Source organism: Bison bison, unplaced genomic scaffold, assembly GCF_000754665.1.
Source record: "Bison bison bison isolate TAMUID 2011002044 unplaced genomic scaffold, Bison_UMD1.0 scf7180017864223, whole genome shotgun sequence".
Taxonomy (NCBI): Eukaryota; Metazoa; Chordata; class Mammalia; order Artiodactyla; family Bovidae; genus Bison; species Bison bison.
In genome coordinates this window covers 3526723-3545120 of record NW_011494795.1, presented here as the reverse complement: position 1 = coordinate 3545120, position 18398 = coordinate 3526723, and positions in this window count along the sequence as shown.

Below are 18398 nucleotides of genomic sequence, written 5' to 3'. Positions count from 1 at the left end.
TGGGGACTGAGCCAGGAGCATCTTTAGGCGATAGTCCTTTTTTTCTTGTTTAGCTGCATAAATTTTATCCTTCCTTATTAAGTGTAGGAGTTAACCCATCAGTTCTGGATGGGGAGGCAGGCTTCCTAGCCTTGGTACTGTGCCCTGCCTGTTAGAAGTCGGACTGGGGCCTGCGAATGCCATCTTTTATCTATTCAGAAAGGCTGTGTTAAAATAAAGAACTTGCTCTGCTATCTCTATTTATGAACTCTTTGGATGGGAATAAGGACTTCCCCAGATTTAAAATCTGTCATAAAGGCATTAAGAAAAGGCTTCTCTTTGTCTTTCTTACTCAGAGTCACTCCCTGGCTTGGTTAATGGGGACACCAGTGTCTGCCTCTCAAGCCTGGAGCTTTAAGGGAATCTCAGCGCCTGGCGCACGCTTGTTCTCTGCAGCCTGTTGATCACAACATTACGTTTCCCCAGAACCATCTTTCCTGTGAGACTCCTCTGTGCTCTTAGCTCAGGCCAGCAGCTGGAATATGTAACAGTTCCAAATGCTTTCCCTTGGTTTATGAAGGCTTTCTGCGGCATTTACCTAACTGTTCCCTTAAAAATGGCAGCGATGGTGTCATGCTTCCCACAGGGACCTCCACCAACTCCTCGGTCGTCCGGGTTCTGCATCCCTCCGCAGCCTTAGCTCCCTCTGCTTTCTCCCCACCTGCCACACCTTGGTCTCCACAGTGGGCTGTGTGCCCCCACACATCAGTGAATTTGCAGGTGCTGCTCTTAGAGTACTGAATCCCAGGGAAGGAGAGACCACTGTCTCTCGAGTTAACAGCTTATTCTAGTGTAGATGTAGTAAGCTTAAAATTTCAATTCTTCTATTCCAGGACAGTTTTCTACATAAGTTAGGGCATATTTATCATATTTTCACGGTGGACTGTTACTGTGAAGATCAAATAAGATCTTAACTGTAAAGTTATTGATAAACGTTTTCCAAGGCATAGAGACAGTGTAACATAGTGGTTAAGAGCTTGAGCTCTGGAGGCACGTGGCTTGGTCTTGAATCCCTGCTCTAGCCCATGGTAAGTAGCTTTGTGGCTGTAACCGCCCTGTCAGCTGCTGCTTCATCCCTAATGTGGGGGTGATACAGTACTTGTCTCATAGGGTTGCTGCAGGAACAACCAAGTCAGCATATCTGAAACTTCGAGGGTAATGCCTCGTATGGAGTCATATGCTGTATATTTAGCTGTGGTCATTTCTATTATCTCGGTTGCAGCTGTGTTTGTAATTCCTACAGTCTGTTTATGGGATTCTGAAGTAAACCGTTCTTTTTGCAAACATAGACACATATACATATATACTTTTTTAAAGTTCCTGTAACTTGTCAGGGTATCAAGCCCTATTTTTAACATGTCTTCAGCATTCTAAATTTAAGAGGAAAAGTTGTCGTACCTACCTTATCTTGTTTTGCTTCCTAATTATAATACACAGAGAAAATAATACTGTTTTGTATTAACAGGTGAGTTGTTTGGAACAAGTTGCTTGGTGAGAGTGAAAATTTAAAATGGTGAAGATTCAGGTCAGGTATAATATACTGGTTTATGCTCAATAAATTTCAAATCAATGAATTTTTACATGTTGAATTTCTCTGTTTTATGAAAGAATGCCTGTGCTCTCAATGTTTAGCCTTTCAGTTCGATTTCATTGGTTACTTTCTGAAGGCGTAAAGAATGGGCCATTGGTTAATTTATTTAGTGTAGTGAAGGTATACAAATTCAAGCTAAATCTGGCTAATTTCTTCTACAGGCTGGAAGATAAAACTCTTTTTTACCTCCCACACTTAGGTTAGTAGTGCGTGACCAGACTCCTTCTGAGGTCACCTGATTTAATTGTGGTTGTGAAGCAGCCATACAGTGTGTCCCCATATTCGTATCTCTGTCCCTTTGTGTTTCTAGCTCAGAGTAATTAAATAATTACTGTTGCTGGTCATGCCATTTTTCCCAGCGAAAAAGTCCGCAACAAATATGCGAGCGTTGAAATCATTCTAGATTAAGAATGTTTATTGGCAGACAAGACAGTGCTTATCCCCAAGGCTTTATTTTAATCTATGACTTAAAAGAGAGATCCTGAAAAATGTTCCTATAAGTGCGTTACCTCCACATGAGCCCAGTGGTCACCCTTTTAGTTTTTGGATTGTTTTGCCCTGAGGATGGGCATCCCTCGGCGGAAACTGTGGAATAGAAATGTACATGGGGGACCGGGCTGCAGATTTGTGTGAATAAATACAGTATTTGTGGGGAATGTTGAGCTACCTACTCTTTTTTACATTTTATTTTTTATTTTTTGATAGATGATGTTTATCACTCTTCTCGTAGCTTTCTGCCACAGACATCACTGCACCTGTATTTGAGAGTGCTGCAGCTTTCCAATCATTGCTATTCCAGAGTGAGTTTCTGAAGCAGCAGGAGTGAGATGATTTTGCAAATTGTAATATAATACTATATATGATCTTGCCTCAACCTGTAACACACGTATCCTCACAGAAATAACATTTAATTATGGTAATATCCTTCCTGATATCAGACACAGTATGGCGCCTGTTAAGATTATATTGTTTGTATAAGATGGAGTAAAAAGTCATTTAAAGATGAAGGAATAAAATCACATACCTTGATAAACCCCTTAGATGCTATTTAGGCTGTGGAGAGCTTTTGATTTTGTTTCCTTTCTGTACTCCCCAAATAAAAATGCCAACAGTAATTTGACAGGCAAATGCTGTCAAATGCTGTAACCCCTTCTAGTCCCCTCCCTGCACATTTTAATCCCTGGTGGACTTTTCTCAGCTATACAGGCTGTGAGGTTAGGGAGTTCTGCGTGTGACCCTTTCCCCAAAGTCTCCCAGAGACAGATGCAGTGACCTTATCACACAGACAGCTCTATCCAGTTTGACAGTCCAGCCATCTGGTTTATATTGATCATAATTGATTTAAAGAAACCAGCTCTCTGAAAGTTGGTCATTTAAAACCCCAAGGCTAAACTGGTCTACACGTTAATTTGAAGTTTTAAGCCATTATTCTTGAAACTTGTTTCGGACTGATACGTAAAAAATTAAGGCCTCGTTTCCTGTCAATGTGAGTTTTAGGGGTGAAAAAAAAACTCATGGCCTACGTTGGAAAATGTCAGGTTTTATGAAGAATGGTTTATATTCTACAGACTATGAGTATGTGCTCATAATTTGAATTTATGTCTCTTTTTAGATCTTGCAAGAGCTGCAAGTGTAGGTGGATTTATTTACCAGCTTTCTCGATTTGAACTCATACTTAACCCCTCTGAGTCTCTTGAGTCTGTAAAATGGGGTGACGATGGAACCCATTTCATCTCATTGTTGGGAGAATTAAGTGAGATTAACCTACTGTGTAGCACATAGAAGAAAGATTGCCTCCCTTCCTGATTAGATACTAATTACCAGCTGCTCTTAACAGCCATCACTTTCCCCTTCTTGAGCCTGCTTCCTCTGTGGCTTCAAGAACCCTCCTCTCACCTTTCTTCCTCAGGACCGCTGACACAGTGCCCCAGCCTTTCACCTGTTTCTTTATCCATCTGCCTATGAATACTGGAATTTCTCTTGTATGTTTTGTTTCCTTCACACTATCCGTAGATAATCTGAGCACAGCCAGGACTTCAGCTGTGGCTTGTTTGTATGCTGAGTGGCTTCCACGTGTTGATCTCCAGCCCAAGTCTCTCTTTTGGGATCCTCTGAAAGGCATTTCTTATCCTGCTTACAGGGCAGATCAGGCTTCATGTGGCCATAGGGCAGGTAAAGATCAATTTGGGAATGAATACCATTGATCTGAGCCAGCTCTTATTGGTTAACTAAGAATAGGTGGAAATTCAAAGTTTAATTAAAATGTAGGGGTTAAAGTCTGATGTTGCATGTCACAGCATAAAACAAGTAAATTTCAGTCAAGTGTTCAATTTCTACAGTTCCTGGTTATGATGATGCCTCTACAATTTGTTTTGGAAAACCTGGTTTTCTGAATTGCTGAAATTGTACCAGTGCAGCACTAAGTTGTTTAAGATGGACATCTTTGCAAATTTATCATGTGCCTTAATTTAATTCAACAGTTAATAGTCATATATACAGTATTAACTTGGATAAATGCCATGTCAAAGCTACCTACTCTTTTTTACAATTTAGTTTATTTTTTGATAGGTTATTTATCACTCTTTGTAATTCTCTGCTACAGGCATCATTGCACCTTTATTATGAAAGTGCTATAATTTTCAGAGAAGGCAATGGCAAACCACTCCAGTACTCTTGCCTGGAAAATCCCATGGACGGAGGAGCCTGGTAGGCTGCAGTCCATGGGGTCCCTAAGAGTCAGACACGACTGAGTGACTTCACTTTCACGCATCGGAGAAGGAAATGGCAACCCACTCCAGTGTTCTTGCCTGGAGAATCCCAGGGACGGGGGAGCCTGGTGGGCCGCCGCCTATGGGGTCGCACAGAGTCGGACACGACTGAAGTGACTAGCAGCAGCAGCAGCTATAGTGTTCAGTCATTGTAACTTTTTAGTCATTTTAATAAAGCACTAACTTTATTAAAATGGGGTTTATTAACCAGTTATTCTTAATGTCTTAGTTTTTTTTAAAGAAACTTGTGAGACATATACTATATGGGGAAGAGTATATATAATGTGTATTATGGTTTAAAGAGTAATAGTAAAATAACACTTAAGTAATCAACTTCCAGATTAAGTAAATACCATTATCAGTGTCTAGAAGCTCCCTGGGAAGTCGTTCCCTGTGTTTCCCTTTTCCCTAACCCCCAGGAGACGTTTGTTTTGAAAAACGGAGTTCCTTTTGTACATCTGGGTGTGGAAGGGAAGGGCAGTGTTGCCACTGCGGTCTACATGGTTAGAGACACTGAGCTGAGTCTCTGGGTCATAGCTGGGCTTCATTTTTCTTGGAGGTTTACAAAGCTTCTTCTGGGGAAGTTAGTGCTCAAGGTCATGAATGAGTTCTGGGAAACAAAAGGTTTACCATAATCAGAAAACCTGGCAGGGCTGTTGTGTGAGTCATGTGTCAGATGCCTGGCAGAAAAACGCTAACACAGGGTGCATGCATCTCTGTTCTCTGTTTCTGAATTCTGTGGTTCTGGCCACCACAGCTCTCCAGCATAGAGGGAAGTAGCCATCATAGGGTGAGAAGAGTCTTCAGTGGGTAATGGCTTCAAGGTGGGATTTCTGAGTTCACCGTGGCCACCACAGCTCTCCAGCATAGAGGAGAGTAGCCATCATAGGGTGAGAAGAGAGTCCTCAGTGGGTAAAGGCTTCAAGGTGGGATTGGGCATTGGTGGGGAATTGAGTAGGAACTTCATTCACACATGGTTAGAACAAGCCAAAGCACAGAGAAGAGTCTGGGTCAGGCTCACCTGGGCATTTTATATTCAGGTTGAAAAGGCGGTTACAAAAAGGCAAAGGAGGGGATGGGGTTGGTGGTGATAGCGCTCAGCCTGTGCATCTCATTAGTCACATTGCTGAAACTGGATTAATCCTCCGTCTCACAGTCCTGATTCTAGGATCATTCTTCACTGTTGTCATGATTCCATTTGCTGCTTCTCTGCGCTGGACCTCCTGCTTCCTGAATCCCGCATTTTCCTCATTTTAGATTACTTTCTTGTTTTGGTGGAACACAGCCTCCGGTATTTTTTGAGATAAAGCCACGTGGGAGATGCCTTTTTTGAAATCTTTATATATCTAAAAAATCATTATCCTATTCTCATTCTTAGATTGAGGGATTGAGGATTCTTGATTGGAAATAATGTTTGTCGGTAACATGAAAGTGTTGCTCCATTGCCTTCTCACTTCCAGTGTTGCTGTTGAGAAGTTAGAAGCCACTTGGTTTCTTAATTGTTTTGATGTGTTCTTGTGGTTTTTCTTAGGCTATTTGTAAGAACTACTTTTTAAAATAATATTATTTCCCTCTGGCTGTGCCGGATCTTCACTGCTGTGCAGCCCTTTCTCTAGTTTCTGTGTGTGTTTCTCACTGTATGGCTTCTCCTGTGGAGCATGGGCTCTATGGGCGTCAGCAGTTGCAGTTCATGGAAAGAGTAGTGGTGTTTCTCGGGCTCTAGAGCACAGGCTTAGACTTGTGGCGCACTGGCATGCGCAAAGTGGTTGCTCTGCGGCATGTGAAATCTTTCGGGCCCAGGCATCGAACCCAGAATCTGGCAGGCAAGTTCTTTACTACTGAGCCCCCAGTGATGCCCCGTAAGAACTACTCATTTCCCTAATGTTTTGAAATTTCACCACGATATACCCAGGTGGAACCAATTTTATTCCATCTATTTGAGTGCTCAGTGGGTCCTTTAAACCCAAATACTGGTTTCCTTCAGTTCTGAGAAGTTTCCTTGAATAATTTTGTTAATGATTTTTTCTCCATTCTTTTTTTCATTCTTTCTTTCTGGGATTCCTTTTATTCAGATGCTGTGCTTCCTGTGCTGGCCCTCTATTTCTTATCTTTTCTTTAATTTTACATTTCTTTGACTTTCTGCTCTACTTTCCAAGAGATTTCTTTAAATTCATTCTCCAACTTTTCCTTTATTCCTCTTATGCTATTAAGTTTTAAGTGTCTGTGTGTGTGTGTGTTGGTTCTTTTTATAGTGTCCTGTTCTTATTGGTTAGATGCAATATTTGTTCCATATCTCTCAGAATTTTAATGATATATTTTTTTGAGTTTTCTTCTTTCTGCATAGTCTTTACATTCTAATGGTTGCTTTTCTTTGTAATTGTTTTGATTTCTGACTTCTTGGAAGTCTTTCCTTCGATGACTATTAATCCTATATATGTGATTATAATGCCGAATAGCAGGCTGGAAAGTGGATGGAAAGTGCTAAGCATGTGGGTGGGGCATTTTAACTTGGAGTTTCATTGTTCATTGCAGGATGATCTGCTCGAGCTCTTCTTTGGTCACTTTGACATTAATATCTTTAGAGAATTCCTGTTGGACTAGATTCCCTAGAGGAGATTACTTCAATCACTTAACTTGGATGTTAGCTTTGGTCACTTTTTCTTCCTTTCTCTATTTTGCTATTTCCAATTTTCTATATCTAGCAGATGGGGGGAAAACCTGATTAGGATTGTTTGAAATTATAACAATTAAATCCTGAGTGACAGCCTAAGGGACTGGCTTGTGCATAAAATGCTTTTAATGTGTGGACTTTTTGGCATCTATTTTGGTGACCTAGAAACATATTTTTGTTTATTTTGTGTTCTTAGATGTACTCTGGAAACATGATGTGTTCATGTAACAGAATTCTAAATAGACGAAGTGTTATTGCAAATTGTTCTGGAATAATTTGTTTTTTCTTGACCATTTCAATTGATCCAGTATGTGTACTTCTCTTATTGATGATAAAATGATTTATTACTTTGTTCTCTAATCTTCCTACTGAATTAAATAATACTGGTCCATAATTATCTAATCTTTCTTTATTTTTGTTGAACTAGAACAGTCCTTTGAACTTTTTGTAATTATAAACTATGTACAGGTTCTCAAAAGTAATAGATTATGTTTGAGAAGTATTTCTTACTTTTGATGTTCTCCAAGGTTCATATTTTGATTTCCTTTTGATTTACAAACGTTTGGAAATTTCAAGTGTTCAGTAGCCATTTTAACTAATTCTTGGTTGTTGTTTTGCCCTCCTAGACCAGAGATGTATTTTTTTTTATGATTTTATATGTTTTTATACAGTTATATTTCTAGTGATAGAAAAACCTTGAATAAAAATTCCATTTATATGTAAGCTCATTGTCATTTGCTTACAATGAATTAACCTATTAATGTTAAAATCATGGTTTTATTAAGTCACTGCCATTAAAACAAAGCTATGAAATGAAAACTCATGTATATACAAGGATTGTTAATTGGAGGTTGCTGGTTCAGAATTTTAACATTCATTGTTTTCATAAAAATTGTTAACAAAATGTGTCACAAGATGATTTATTTTAATAGTATCTAATGTATTTAAAGTCTGATTATATATGCAAAATTTGGATTCACATGCATTTTCAGGACTACATATTTTGCATGAGCTTATATATACCTATATTTTTTGACAAATGAAAGGACTTTTTGGTAGAAATCATGTCCAGCTTCTGCTTTTCTGAGAGACTAGACAAATTGTTTATTTGTTCTGTAACACACTTTTCTTGGCTATAAAACTGAGATGAAGATGTTAATCCTGATTCTACCAAATCATTGCAATATTGTGAGGATTAATGAATGAATGTTTGTGAAATATTTTCTTCTTTTTAGAATTGGAGTTACCTAAATAGATGATATTATCATTAATATTATGTATTATGTTCAGTACAGTGGACTAGATAATGATGCCATTGTATCAGCCAATGTTTTGGATTTCTTTTAATTAAAATTACAGGGAGATAGTGGCATGCTTGCTGCAATCTTGTCCTCCTCTGCAAATGGCAAGTGAATATTAACACGAAATATTTAAATTATACATAATTACAAGGTTCTGAAGAATTTACCAGCTCTAGGGAAAAATAGGGAGTAAGAAAATATTAATTAAAATTCAAGAAATTCCAGCAATTGTATTTGGAACAGTTGGATTATTTGGCTTATGGTATTCATAATATTTTAGTATATTCATTTTTTGCCTGCAATGATTGAATCTTGTCAAACACAGTATACAGCAGTGAATAATCCACAAATGGATTAAAGAAAACAACTACATTTTATGATAGCATTAAAAGGGTGAAATACTTAAGAATAAAGAGATGTGCAAGACTAGTATACCAAAAACTATAAAACATTGTGTTTTTCTTTTTTAATATTGTTAAAAGAAAGTAAAGAACATCTAAGTAAATGGAAAGGCATGACATGTTTATAGATCAGAAAACTTAATATTATTAAAGTGACATTATTCCCCAAATCTACAGATTAAACACAATTCATATAAAAATCCAGCTGAATCTTTCTGTCTGTTGCAGAATTCATAGGCTGATCCTAAAGTCATATAGAAATACAAAGGATCCAAAATAACCAAATAATATTGAAAAAGAAAGTAAAATGGGAGGATTTGCACTTCCCAATTTCAGACACTCCAAAGCTACAGCGATCAAGACAGTGTGGTATTGGCATAAAGAAAGACATGTTGATCAACAGAGTAGAATTGAAACTGCAGAAATAAACCTTTACACTTAAAGTCAATTGATTTTTAACCAAAATTCTAAGGCAACTGAATGGAGAAAAAAATAGTTTCAGAAAATTGTGCTGAGACAGCTGTATATCCACATGTAAAGAACGTTTTGGATCCCTACCTCACACCTGTACCAAAATAACTCTGTTTTTCTCTTCTATGGCTAACACTATAAAACTCTTAGACGAAAACAGGAGTAAATCTTCAGCCATTTATGCATTAGTTTCTTAGATATTATACTGAAAGCGTAAGAAACAAGAGAAAAACACTCTTGTGGATCACTCATGGGAATGTCACTTTGGAAAATAGTTTGGCAGTTCTTCAAAATGTCAAAGATACACTTATCATGCAAGCCAACAGTTGTGCTCCTAGATATGTATGCAAGAAAAATGAAAATATACATCCATTCAACAATGTGTGCACAGGTGTTCCTAGCAGTGTTATTCATAATAGCCCCAAAGTGGAATCAGTCCAAATGTCCATCAGCTGGTTAGTAAATAAAATGTGCTATATCCATACCCTTGAATATTACTTAGCAATAAAAAGGAAGGAAATACTGCTGCATTCTGTAACATGAAAGAATCTTGAAAACATTATACTAAGTGAAGAAGACAGACACAAAGAACACATTTTGTTTGATTCTATCTATATAAAAGGTGCAGAACAGGCAAATCTATATACAGAGAAAGATAATAATTGCCTAGGGATAGGAGTGAGATGGGGAATGGGAATTAATTGCTAATAGAATTGAAGTTTCTCTTGGGATGATGAAATATTCTAAAATTGGATTGTCATAGTGATACAACTCATAGAATTTACTAAAATCCATTAAATTATGCCCTTTAAACAGCTAAAATTATGATAAATGACATATCTCAATAGAACTTTCTTAAAACCCAGCTATTTCATAGTTGTAAGATGATATAAAATGAAAGTTTACGGACTGTGCTTCATAGACCATCTTGTTTCAAAGAGATGTATTTGGAACTGCCATGGGTGATAGGGAAGACAGGGACAGGGACCTCGGGTGCCCTCAGGCTGCCTTCTGACTTCTAACAAAGTCCCTTTTCTTTTATTCATTATATAGATTGTAGTTCCACATATGATTTTATTTGGAAAACGTACTTTACTGCTTTAAAAAATAATGTGAAGTATGTGTTTAGGGCATCAACCACCATTTATAATAATTTGATTTATTCATACATCTACTATTTATTGAGCATTGAGCACCTCTCTGTGCTTTGTATAATAATATAAGTAAATAAATAAGCAAGTAAAATACATAACATTTCAGGGAGTGATACAACTCTAGATGTTTATTTTGGTTCTTTTTTCTATATGGTAAGATACTTGAGTTTTAGAGTAATTTTCTTTAAAAAGTATAGATTGTATGTAGTTGAAAAAAGTGAAGTAGAAATTTTCCTTTTTTCTTGCCTTCCTTTGGATTCAGAATTTTAAAGTACAACCTGTTATCTTTTGCCTTATTAACTAAAACCCTTTAATTTTTACTGGTTGCTCTAGGGTTTTCATGTGTATTTGATTTATATTCTGTCTTTAAATATTAACCTCCTCATGTAAAAGATAATAAACCAAAGCAATATGCTTTTGTTTTCCCCTTCCTGCCCTTTGTGCTATTACTATCACATATTTTTTACATATGTATAAACTCTACAATTATTTTTTATTTTTACTTTTAACTGCCAGTTATTGTTTAAAGAAATTAAAAGAATAGGAAAATTAAATTTAAATTTACCTATATTTACCACTTACAGTGCTTTCTATTCCTTATTGTAGTTTCAAGCTTTTATTAATGCTTGTCTTTTACCTGAAGAACTTCCTTTAGCTCTTTTTAAAGTTCAGGTCTTTTGAAATCAGATTATCTCAACATTTTTTGGTTCTAGTTTTGAATGGCATTTTCACTGGATTGAGAATTGCAGGGTGGCAGTTTTTTTTATTTATTTCCTTATAGAGAAGGATTTTCTTCCATTGTCTTCTGACTTGCATTGTCTGTATGGAAAGTCAGGAATTGCTCTTAATCTATTTTCTCTTTTCCTCTGACTACTTTGTAAGTTTGTCAGCGGTTTTCAGACATGTAATTATTATGTGCCTTGGTATGTTTTCTTGGTTTTATTCTGTTTGAGGTGTATAGGCCTTTTGGATATGTGGATTCATGTTCTTAACTAATTTCTCAAATGTAAACACTTCGCTTTCTTCCAAGACTCCAGGGACCTCTGAAACACATTGCTTGATGGTTTTCCTGATTACTGGGCCTGTTTGTGTCATTGGCTCTTTTTCTCCCCATGCTTCAGTCTGCACAGTCTCTAATGCCCTGTATTCAAACCTACTGTTCGGTTCTTCTCCCAAGTTTATGTGATTTTTAAGCACATTCAGTCACTTTTGCATTTTGGGCATTGTGTTTTTCACCTCTAGATTTTTTCCCTATATTTTCATCTAAATTCATTGTTTATTTTCTTTTAAATTTCCACTTGAAGTTTTTGCCTATTAAATCTATCCTCTCTGTCATTGCTGTATCTGCTTATATTGCTTGATTTTTTCTTCTGGTTAAGTTACATTTTCCTTTAAAAGCATTTATTGTTTTCTTTTTTTCTGGTGGCCAGCTAAATTACATGTGTGTCAACTTGATCTCTTCAAGTCTGTCTTTTGAGTTTTGATTGGTGAGTGAAAAGTGGTCCTTACTGTAGCAGTGTTTTAGCCCTAATTCTAAATCATGGTCTTCAACTCAACTTAATACCTCTGGTGTTTAGGGAAGTGCGAGTGGGACTGTGATGTCATCCAACCCTGTGTTCACTCCAGTAATGATCCAGCTTATTTCTCTCCAGTTGATGTGTTTTTTTTTGCCTTGTCTCTTCTTATCTCACCCTACACGTGTACAGTTTTTTTCAGGCAAAGAATCAAGGGGATTGTATGCTGATTTTTGGACTTCTTTGTCGGTAAAACACCTCCTTTGTTGGTGTTCTCCACAAACTCCTGTCATCTGTCTCTCCAGCTGACAGGTCCAGCTGCTTGGGCTCCCACCTGCCATAACATGGTCCAGTAAATGTCTAAAGGCAGAAATCCAAGGTGACTGTAGGGCTCACCTCATTTGTTTCCTTTTTCTTGGGCATCATAGTCTAGTGACAGAAAACAGTTATTTCTCATATTTTGTTCATATTTCTCATATTTTGTCTTCTAGTTTTTTTACTCTAGGAATCCTGGTCCAATGCTAGGTATTTCACAGTATCTAGCAGTCCCTTTATTATTTGTCTTGCTAATATTTTGTCAACTTGATTAGTGCAAAGACTTTCTCCTGTCTGTCTTGTATCATTGAGTCTGGAACAAAGCCTAAGACATATTAAGTGGTTAGTAAATATTTGCAGAATGTTTTATTGAATAGATGATCTCCCCCTTTCTCCTATATGTCCTATATCCCCTACTGGGCTGACGTCCTCCAGTTAGCATTATACGTGCTTTTATCTCCCCGTGTCTTAAAAAACCATTTCTGGACCTGCTGTCATAATTCTCAACCTGTCTCATTCTTGCTTTCACCTAGTATTTCTCCAGCAGTAGCATTTGTCAGGGTTACTGCTGGCTCCCCTGTTACTTAAGTGAGCAGACTCTCTCTCTACTTATCTTATTTAATTTCTGGTGGCACTTGACACTTCCTGAAATTCCCCATGCCTGCCCCACTTTCTTCTTTCTTTCTTTTGTTTTCTTTTTTTTTAATAATCACAATTTCCTACTTTTCTTCTTCCCTTTTGGGCTATTCTTTTCTTTCCTAATTTCCTTCTTTCTTACCAGGCATAAAATGATGTCAGTTATTGAGTATTGTCTGTGGTCTTTGTCTTTTCTGATTATGCACACGCCTCCTTGGCAATCTCGAATACTTCTGTAACTTGAATTAGCATCCACAAACTGGAGTTTTCCATGTATTTTTTTCTGGCCATACTTTTTTCTCAGCTTTAGATTCATGTAGAGAGCTGACTTTTGTCTTCCCTGTCCATCAGACTGTCAGACTCAGTATACTTCAAATTGATCAAACTGATCATTACTCTTGGCTCTCTGACATTATCATTCTTCAGACTGCAACTTAGATATCTAATTCCAAGAATCCTTTCCTAATTCTCCAATGATTTTTGTACTTTTTTGTCTCGGCACATAGAACCTTTGTTTGGAAATCGCCCTGTATTGCATTGGCCTTGCCCCAGGATTGTTTGTTTCCCAAATTAGGTTGTAGGTAAGTTCTTTGATGGCAGGAACTAAAATCTATAAGTAGGTATTTAGTAAGTATATGTTCAGTGAACAAATGAAGAAATAAGATTTACAGAAAGTGATTATTTCTTTTACTGAATGTGGCATGTAGTTTTTTCTTTTGCTCCTAAAGTTACTTCCCTCATAGCTCAGTCAGTAAAGAATCCGCTTGCAATGCAGGAGACCTGGGTTTGATTCCTGGGTGGGGAAGATCCCCTGGAGAAGGAAATGGCAACCCACCCCAATATTCTTGCCTGGGAAATCCCATGGACAGAGGAGCCTGGTGGGCTGCAATCCATGGGGTTGCAAGAGTAGGACAAGACTTAGCAACCAAACCACCACTGCTTAAAGAATAAACACATTTAAAATGTAGCAAATCGAATGTTCTAGTAATAGCTGTAGCAGTGATGGCAGTCATAGCAGGCAGGCAGTGATGAACTTAACATTTTATGATGGCCTAAGGAATGAGGTCTGTGTGTGTGTGTGTGTGTGTGTGTGTGTGCGCGCGCACGTGTGTTTATGCATGCTTGTGGGATAACGTGGGCATATATGTACACAATCCATCCTAAAGGAACAGTCAGAATCTGAAGTAAGATTAAGCTGCATTAGATAATGGAATTGTGCCTGGTGACTTGAACCCCAAGGTGCCAGCACTGACACACATCCTCGGGGGTGGAGGTGCTCAGGCTTTCCTGTTGCAGTGTGTTCCCAATATTAGTGACGGGGGCTTCTCAGGCTGACCCTGAAGCCAGAGGTACTCGGGCATGAATCCCAGCCCTGCCAAGATGTGACCTAAGACATTTATTCACCTTTTCATGTTCCAGTTTTCTCACGTGTAAAAATGGGAATGAGTTGTAAGCCACTTAAGGGTGCCTGGCACATAATCATTGCTATTTAAGGGTTTGTTAAGTAAATGCTTAAAAACCACAATCTTAGGGGTTATTCTGTCATCCCTGTTTTACAGATGCAAAACTGTGGGCCAGGCAGCTGAGTGTCCCCGGGTTCCTCGGGGAACAGAACTGACCTTTCTCCAGGTCCTTTTCCCTACATCATGCCTGCATCTTCACGTACCATGTGACCCTCCATTTAACAGCGTGGTCAGGCTCCCACAGCAGCTGTCACTCAGGGCAGGCGTTTTCTACCATTGGCCCTGGGTAGGATTTCTGGAAGAAAAGGAGCAGGACGGGCAGAGGGAGGGAGCCCCCAGTACACATGGGGAGTGAGCAAGTGGGGTCTACACCTTAGAGTAGAGTGAATAAGATCAGTGGTTCTCAGCTAGGCTGCACATGAGGATCAGGGCCTCCGTGCCTGTCGGAGCTCCCCGAGTGGCCCTGAGGTGCAGCCGTGGTTGGGCAGATCCACCGATGTAGACTGGGTGGAGGCTCAGTTATGGCTTGTGCCTCCAGGCTTTTCAGGAGACGGCCTTCTCAGCAGGAGATCTCGCAGCGCTTTGGCTGTGCTTGGATTTTTTTTTTTTTTTTTTTCACTGCAACTTGAATTTCACTTGTGCACCACTGTGTGCTCCTAGTCATGAGGCAGGTGTGTGTGAGGTGGGGAGGAAGCTAGTGTATCAAGGACTGTAAAATTTCACAGGGAAGCAGGCTGGGTGTTCAACGTGTTATGGATTTGCACAGAAGATTCTGTCCCACCCTACGTGTAACCCTAGGCTGCTTGAAATTTTCACTTCACCTGTGTTTGCTGGCCATGCAGCGTTTGGTTGTTTATGTCCTGTGACTGTATTTCAACTGGGTGCTGATATTCTGATGTTTTGCTTAAAAAAGAATTAAGATGGTAGATGGACAATGAAGTAAAGAATTGAAGGATAGTCAGTGGCTAGCTTTGGAGAAGGAATGTCTTTATCTTTCTTACTGCTCTTTTTGGATATTCCAGGGCATGCTTTTTTCCACAATGAGTATAGTTTCTTGATGTCTGATAATAATGACCTTTCGCAGTACGGACATCAAGTATCACTGGTCTTAAAAGAGAAGTGCACATTTAAAATTTATTTTTAGGTGGATTATCATTGGTCCCACTCTTCTCATTTAGCACACACTTATTTAGTGTGTTCTGTGTGCTGAGGTGCATGTGTCACCACCTCACATACGCCTGGGAATGTGGGCTTCCCCGGTGGTGCTAGTTGTACAGGGCCCGCTGGCCATTGCACAAGACATAGGAGATGCGAGTGTCATCCCTGGGTTGGGAAGATCCCCTGGAGAAGGGCGTGGCAACCCACTCCAGTATTCTTGCCTGGAGAATTCCACAGAGGAGCCTGGTGGGCTACAGTCTATGGGGTCACAAAAAATCAGACACAACTGAAGCGACTTAGCACATACACTCATGTGCCAATGAAACTCTAGATGCTTGGGAGACATCAGTGAGCAAAATGGGCAGAAATCCTTCTCTCATTGAGCTTCTGTTTAGTGACAGTATTCACTGGGGACAAAGAGTAAGTAATAGACACATGCTGCAAACTAGGTGCTATGAGGAATAAACAGAGCAGATATGAGCGATGGAGTTGAGTGGCCTGCAGTTGTAAATAGAGTGGTTGAGGGAGGACTTCATGGAGGTGGTGACATTTGAGCAGACTGGAGAGAAGTGAGGGAATGAACAGTGCAATTGTTAGGAAGGAATGTGCTAGTGAGTGCAAATAGCATATGGGGTGCAGAGCAGAGGCACCTTCCACAGATTTCTGTGAGCAACTAGAAGGCCATGCGCTACAGATGACAGAGGCCAGCAGAAGAAAAGTAAGTTAGAGATCACAGGGGCATGGGCGGCCGTGTGTTTGCAAGGATTTTGGTTTTGACTTTGTGTCAGATGGGAAGCCGTCAGCACCAGAGGTGACCAGATCCAGCAGAAAAGGACTTGCGGTGAGGAAGAGCATAGGGATGAGGGTGAAAGCGGGGAGCCAGGCCAGGGGCTGTTGCAGGAAGACAGGCAGAGGAGGGTTGGATGGGGGTGTCAGGGGTGCTGGGAGGTGGGGGAACCGGGCCGGGGGCTGTTGCAGGAAGACAGGCAGAGGGGGGTTGGATGGGAATGTCAGGGGTGCTGGAAGGTGGAGCCAATGGGATTCCACGGTGGATGTGTCGTCTGAGATGAGGGGTCAAGGATGGCCCCCGCCCTTCTTGTTTTCTCTTGGCGTTCACCACAGGCTGCAGCTGGTAATTTAATTAGGTGATACTGAGTTTTATTTCTTCCATGTTTGGGCATTTTTAACATAATTTGCTACATTCTGAAAGCTATATTTGGATTATATGTAATCTTCTATATATTTACATGGAACCTTACTTTATTCTCATTATTATTCTCCAAGTGGTAATATCTTCACCTATTTATCTGGTCTGAGATTTTGTGTTTGATTTCAGGGCTAAAGTTTTTAAATAAAGCTGTAGTTGAAAAAAATATCTTCAATTCTTTGATGTTTAAATTATTTAAAGTTCATTAAGTGGATTATTTGGGTCATTTTACTTACATTAATGCTTTACATTAAAATTTTCCTGTTTAATGAATATGTAATTAATGAGTAAAATTTGCTAATCGAATTGTCAGACTCTGTTAAATACCTTGTTGAAATGTTTATTTAGCACTTATTCCTGTCTCCTTAATATTGTGGAATTCCTTCTAATCCAGATTTTTCCTGGTAATTGTGAAAAGTGGCAGCATTTCACAATTATTTTTTTAAATGTCTAATGATAAAAAGGTAAGAAATTATAAAGCATAAAAAAATTAAAGAAGAAAAAAATAAAATCAACCATAATTTTACCATTCTGAGTCAACCATTCCTAATGTTATTATTTTTCCCATTTTTTTATTTCTATGCTTACTTGTATGAATAGTTGAGATTTGGGGTAAATGTAATTTTGTGACTTTTTTCACACTTAACATCACAATAAAAGCTTCTTTTCCTGTTTTGTTGAAAATACATCATGTCATTGTAAGAACTGTGTGATTGTAATGAGATTTAACATTCACCTATTCTTAGGAATGTTGGTTATCTTCACCTTTTAAAAGTTATAAACAGCATTTATATGTATGCACAATTAAAATAACTGCATAAAAACCTTTCCTGTATTTTAGATTATTTTCTTACAGTACATTCTCAGAAATTAAGTGACTGATTTGGAGAACAGAAACGTTTTTGAGGGTCTTATATGCACATTATGAGGTAGCTTTCCAAAAATTATACTAATAAATATGATGCAGTGAATATTGAGCTGTTTTATTCCAATGTTTTATCTCATTGTGTATGTGTTAGTCGCTCAGTCATGTCTGACTCTTTGCGACCTCATGGGGTGTAGCCCACCAGGCTCCTCTGTCCATGGAATTCTCCAGGCAAGAATACTGGAGTGGGTAGCCACTCTCTTCTCCAGGGAATCTTCCTGACCCAGGAATTGAGCCTGGGTTTCCTGCATTGCAGACAGATTCTTTACCATCTGAGCTCTTTCAATTCAGTTCAGTTCAGTCACTCAGTTGCGTCCGACTCTTTGCGACCCCATGAATCGCCGCACACCAGGCCTCCTTGTCCATCACCAACTCCTGGAGTTTACCCAAACTCATGTCCATTGAGTTGGCGATGCCATCCAGCCATCTCATCCTCTGTCGTCGCCTTCTCCTCCTGCCTCCAATCCCTCCCAGCATCAGGGTCTTTGCCAATGAGTCAACTCTTCACATCAGGTGGCCAGAGTATTGGAGTTTCAGCTTCAGCATCAGTCCTTCCAATGGACACCCAGGACTGATCTCCTTTAGGATGGACTGGTTGGATCTCCTTGCAATCCAAGGGACTCTCAAGAGTCTTCTCCAGCACCACAGTTCAAAAGCATCAATTCTTCGGCGCTCAGCTTTCTTCATAGTCCAACTCTCACATCCATACATGACCACAGGAAAAACCATAGCCTTGACTAGATGGACCTTTGTTGGCAAAGTAATGTCTCTGCTTTTGAATATG